The sequence below is a fragment of the Sipha flava genome, unplaced genomic scaffold (assembly GCF_003268045.1).
Source record: "Sipha flava isolate LNK unplaced genomic scaffold, YSA_version1 131_pilon_pilon, whole genome shotgun sequence".
In the NCBI taxonomy this organism is placed as follows: domain Eukaryota; kingdom Metazoa; phylum Arthropoda; class Insecta; order Hemiptera; family Aphididae; genus Sipha; species Sipha flava.
Window position 1 is genome coordinate 829,939 of NW_020271757.1, and position 6,117 is coordinate 836,055.

General features: G+C 32.8%; 1 protein-coding gene across 2 annotated transcripts in view; it reads left to right on the forward strand.

The window, feature by feature from the left end:
• Window positions 1-4,661: 4,661 nt before the first annotated feature.
• LOC112694643 overlaps window positions 4,662-6,117 on the forward strand; it is a 4,731-nt gene continuing 3,275 nt past the window's right edge. For both annotated transcript variants that reach the window (XM_025570179.1, XM_025570180.1), the window contains exon 1: window positions 4,662-4,846. The gene's annotated coding sequence lies outside the window, so the exon portion shown is untranslated. The remainder of the gene's footprint in view (window positions 4,847-6,117) is intronic.

The window sequence follows — 6,117 nt, forward strand, 5'->3', positions numbered from 1 at the left end:
CTGAGAACGAGAGAGAGAGAGAGAGAGAGAGAAACCCGGTGGCTTCAGCAGAGGTCCGTCCGTCCGCGTGCACGCCGTAACTGCCGCCGCCGATGCAATGACGCTAATTGCGCCGCCGATATGTTCTGGTCTGGTTCATGCATACGTGTATACGCGCGCACAAGGGGAACCACGGGTTCGTGGGTCTTCACGGTTCTCTTGCTTTCCTGCAGTCGCGCTTCACGTGTCTTCTTCTTCCCCCCTCCCCGGCCCCGCACTCAACGCGCGGCTCACGCGCGTGCTCCTCCCCTCCCCCAACATAACACGCTTCTGGCCGGCCCACCGACAAATTACGTACCTAGAACGTGTAGTACATACAATATAAATATGCTATAAAAATATTGTACCGCACACGTAAACGGTGACTTCGGCGGCCTGGCGGAAGACCTGAAACAGCATCTGGACTTTCCCTGGCGAGACTTGTCGACGCGGTTTCGTACAGACTTTCCCGCGAACAAACCTTCGAGTTCCATCACGTCCTTCGGTTTCGTATCCGTTTTCAACACCTTTGCCGAAGCACCCTGACTGTGCTAGGCGTAATCCGTTGCGCGGCGTTTACGTTTAGCGGTTGCAATCGACTTTACTAGTACAAACACGCATTCGCTTTGTGCACCCGAGATGTTCGCGTGGACGTTCGTACTTTCGGGTTTGTGCTCGTCCCGCGTATTGTTACAAAAAATAAAAATGTTCCGTTCCGCGCAACACGGTTTCCGATTACTTGTCCCTGTGGTACGTACGGTATCTCTGGCAATGTGATTCGTGACAGCACTAAAACCGATTTCCATTTCAGACGGTTTCCGGATCCGATCGTCTGCGCCGCGGGGCGCGCGAGACACCGCTCGGCGGCCGCGGGACCGATGACGATGGACGATGTAGGACGCATATGTTGGATAATATGCATCGTAACAGATATCAAACCCCTCTTGGTTTTGAAATCCAATTGAAAACTTCGAATCTGTCGTTTCGAATTTCATCGAATAGGGTGACATATGGGGAAAACTCGGCCTCCACCGAAATCCAACTGTTCCGCCGTATATATTATATAGGTATACGGTATACCCGTGCGTTCGAAATGGTTTTTTACGATTTAAAAATGTGCATTATAAATGAAAAATATATTTATAAATATATATTACATTTTTTTGCAATAAAAGCAGAATCTATATCAATTGAAGTATTTCTTCCGGTTGTTAGTTATTTTGGATAGCAAGTATTAGATATTAAACTTTATAATAAGTGTACATTTGATAACGATAGGGAATTATTACTTTTAAAAAACGATTCCGAGCGTAAATATACGGTGATAATATAATCACAAGTTAAATATTTTATACCATTAATACAATGAAATGCACACCGCACATGCTTATAATTCAGTGTAATATAACAAAATTATTAATTATTGTATATTTGTAAGAAGAACTTAATTTATAATAATCATTATTTATTGTATAATATTAGTATAATATTAAAGACTCCAGAATCAGCAGGATCCTGAATGACTAACTTATTTCGTTGGTCCAGCTCTAGTAGTAGTATTGATTATGTATAATAATAGTGGTCAATCATACATTTAACAGGTGGTTTTCATGCCTCTGGTCAATTATTCTGATAAGAGATAAGTGGTAAGCGATAATTGCGTGATGCTCGTTAAATGTTTACTTATTAATTAATAGCCATTGTTGTAAATATTAATAAAAATATTAATAGAAAAAAATATACTTACTGTCTTGATCATTATCTCTATAAAACATTACTAAAGATATATAAAAGTTTCTACAACAGATACTGAAAAAAAAAAAATTATAAATTAATTTGAGAATTTCTGCGTTTAATGAAAATAAAATAATATTTTATCATATAAAATTACTTTATTTAGATATCGATGAACATAAAAGGGGGTTGTAGGTAACAAAGCCTGTACATCTTATTTTTTGTCAGTGTTCTATAGAAGTCTTTCAGTCCCCCAAACATAATTTAGTCTATTTGCACCTATAACATGAACATTGTGTACAATATTATCGCCATAGGACTGTAAATTAATGAATGTGCGCGTATTGACATTTGATGCACACAGTACATTGTATACGGCACAGCTGCAGCAATGAGTGTATTTATAGGGGATAACGTGTATGTATAGTCATAATATTTTATACCCTCTCCGATGTAAGAACTTTTTTCCCCTGTTTATGGGGTTTTCGTACAATACATCGTATATTTTATTATTTCGATAAAGTCCAAAGCACGTTGCTGGTACAGCTGCAACGTCATTGTGAATATATTCGTATTGCACATCGTGTTGCAGTGCAAAGCCACAGTCGCTCACTCTAATTCCGATCTAGGGCGAAAATACATGTGACCTGGCAGTTTTACAGGTACACGTATATGCGTGTATATCATACGCAACACACTTATGTGTTATGCATGTACGCGTGGCCCCGTAAAAATTAGAATTATTATTTTACATAAAAACACGAAAACGATAATTAGCAGGTGCTCATTATTAATGAGCCAGTTTTAACATAAATTATAATTTACTTGCATCCTGCAAACCGCATATTGTCTACGAATTTTGGTAATCTTATTCAATTTTAAGGATCTTGGTTTGTGTAAAAATAATATTAAGAATTAAAATATTAATTATTTTATGTATTATTTTTGTAATTTTTCTTATCTCTGCCATAATGTTTGAATATTGTTAAACCAATGTTAATACCATTATCATACTAGACATGATGATATCGACAAGAAAGAGACGACACGTATTTCCTCCCGAAATATTTCATTTTAGTATTTGATTGATGTTGTTACATACTATATTGTAGCGTTGGAACAAAAGGGTATACGTCGTAAATAAATATAGGATTTTATCTGTCGTGTGTATATATAGCGAGAATGCAAACAGTTGTTTTCAGGACATAACGTTTAGACCTCCATTTAAATATTGATATTAGCAGTGACAATTTTTTTATGAACTAAATAAATATACATAATACACCTATACCTATAGTAAAAGATATGAGCATGGCCCTCCTAAACAAAAATCCCGGGCCAACCGTATTAAACTGTATCTGATGGCAACTTATACATGTGTGATTGTACCATTATGTGTCAGTTCCAATATTTGTGGTGTCCTGCCGTGTTATCGGGGAGTAAATAGTGATTCAGGTACACATAGGTAGTGTCTATGTATTATAGAAGAGTCATATTGCATTGTCAGAGTGTCAATAAAATAAGAAAAAAATAATGAAACGTAAATACGTCATCGATACGTGGTATATTCAACGAATTTATAAACCAATGGAATAGAGAATTTATGTATGCAATCAAGACCAATAAAAATCAAGCAGAGATAAATCTACTGAAAAACGTTTCACGTTTATCTATTTTGTTGATTTTATTGTCATACAATTCCACTCCAATCATTATTACGAAAATAATATACTATATTACATATACGTGGTGTATTATGGGTATCGTTTGGAATTTAAATATATACTCTAAATTATTTATAATATATAATATATATGCATAATGCACGAAAACCATAAAGAATATTATAGTTTATGATATTTATGTAGTCGAAAAATTCCACCAATTGAATTAAATAATATTGTTGAAAAAATTTAAATTTTACCCATCAAACGGGATTTCGTCATATACCTGTTTTAAGGATTATACCTCATTTAATAAACAATAAACCATCATAAGTTATATATAACTATGACTTAAAATATTGAAACCTTTGAATATTTAATTGTTATTTTTAATATAATTGAATTATTAAATTCTTGGACTTGAATTATTAGTGTAATAACAGTGTGCATGAAATATAAGAGTGCGGAGTACTTACGGAAAAAAAAAGAAGTATCCATTCGCGTAGGAAGACTCGCTAGCGTCCCTGGCAAACTTAGAAAAAACGCTTTTTAACCAAATACAATTTGATATTAAGATATTTTTTTAACCTTTAATTTTACTAATATTTTTAAGTATACAATTTATACTTGTAAGTTATTATTACAGTGTTAAATTTAAACTTTGAAAATTTGTTGTTTCTCGCTTTACAACTGGCAAATTCATCGATAATTTCTTCCTATGAAATTTTTATTTAAATGCCCTTGTGCTCTTTCCATAATTTTATCATTAAATTCACACGTAGTATGTACAAATAGACAACATCTACGTATTTCAAAAAGTATAATGAAAAAATTTCGATTTGATTATAGGATAAAAATACGAATTTGCACAATATTTGTACCCCTTTGCGATTTCGCGCCCCTGACGTATGCACAGTTTGCCATACCCTAGCTACGCCACTGTACCTGTTCGGCTTAACTTTTTAAACATGCAGCCTGTATCGAGGTACATTTGAGTTAACTTTTGTTTCATTATTATTTGAATTGTCTTACATAATATACATTTAATCTATTTTCGTAATACATTATTTTATCTGCTTATATTACAGTAATATCCAATAAAAGTATCTACTGCACAATTTTCACATATTATTTTCCCACACGTAGTCAGGTCATTACGTTAAATGAATCACCCTGTATGTATTAAAATATATTATATACGTGTAAGAACGCCGTTGTCGTCATTTACGCGATCAACACGTTATTTCCGGACGTCATTCACGTCCTTTCGCTTGCGCATTATACACGCAGATGGCTATGCAACTACACTAATATTAAATGCACGTACATGGAGTTATCGTAAATTCAAAAAAGTTTTAACTTTACTCTAAAAGAAGAAGAAAAATACACAAAAAAAAGAGAGACCTTGGAGTAACGGATAGTATACACAGGTATAATACATCGTGTCTGTTAATATATATATATATATATATATATATATATATATATATACGGTGTGTGTGTGTGTGTGTTTAAAATATATATTTTAGTTCTTGATAATATCTGTTCAGTTCAGGTTGACGAAGACGTTCCATTTCGTGCACAATATTATTGTTGTTTCGTCATAATAAAATAATAATATTATTCATGAAGCGTTTCTGCCGTTGAATCGTGTTTCATCTTTCATACTCGTTTTATATTTTTATTGTCTCCCCCATTATTCTAATGGTAATTGTAACATTATATTCGTTTTATTTCGTGTACGATTTCCATATATGTTTGAAAAAAGTATTTTTTATTTCATTCTCAAGAACAATATAAAACTGGAATTGCCGGATGTATGTTCGCAGTCCTGCTTTTGTTATTGACACTTTTTATAGGATAATCTTGTTTATCATAATGTAATAATATATTTATATGTATATATAATATTATATTGTATATACTATTATTCGTTATTTGCTGCTACTACGTATATATCGGTACCCCGAAAAAAAAACCGACCGTTGTCGTAACGGTTTCTTATTTCATTAGCACATCGAGTGGACATAAACAAATTCATTTTTATACCGTACGCACATATTATTATTTTTTATGTATATATTACACTATGTACCTACTAGTTTTAAGTTTCTTTTTTAAATACTTTGTCCGATATAAATCTCAATACTATATATTACTAATCTTAAAAATGAAAGACAAATGACTTATCATGTAATAACTCAGTGATCAGTTGGTTTACTTAGTCGAATTATGATGAATACTCGAAATCCTCGATAAATCTGCTATATTTTCAGATTCTTATTGTTTAAGGATTCAGATGTTTTTCAGACTTCAGATTAATTACTGTCTTAATACCATTGCAATTTATTTACTTATTCTGTGTTCAGATTTCAATAACATATTTATAAAAGCTTAATCTGGTTATTTTTCGTAAGTCAAAATTCAAAACACTATATGAAAAAACACCCACAATAGTTCAATGAAGAAAAAATGTTGACCCTAATGATATTATGTAATTAAGTAAAATTTAATTTCCAAAAATGTGTAAAACGAGAGGAATATTTGTTAAATCCGTACACTCAACCAATATTTAGAATATTTAAACGCCGATTTATATAAAAAAAAAAAAAAAATTTAAACCCAAAAATTTACTCGTATATGTAATTCCTTATACACCAAAGGGATTCGATATCGACTGTTTTTTCGACAAAAAAAAAAA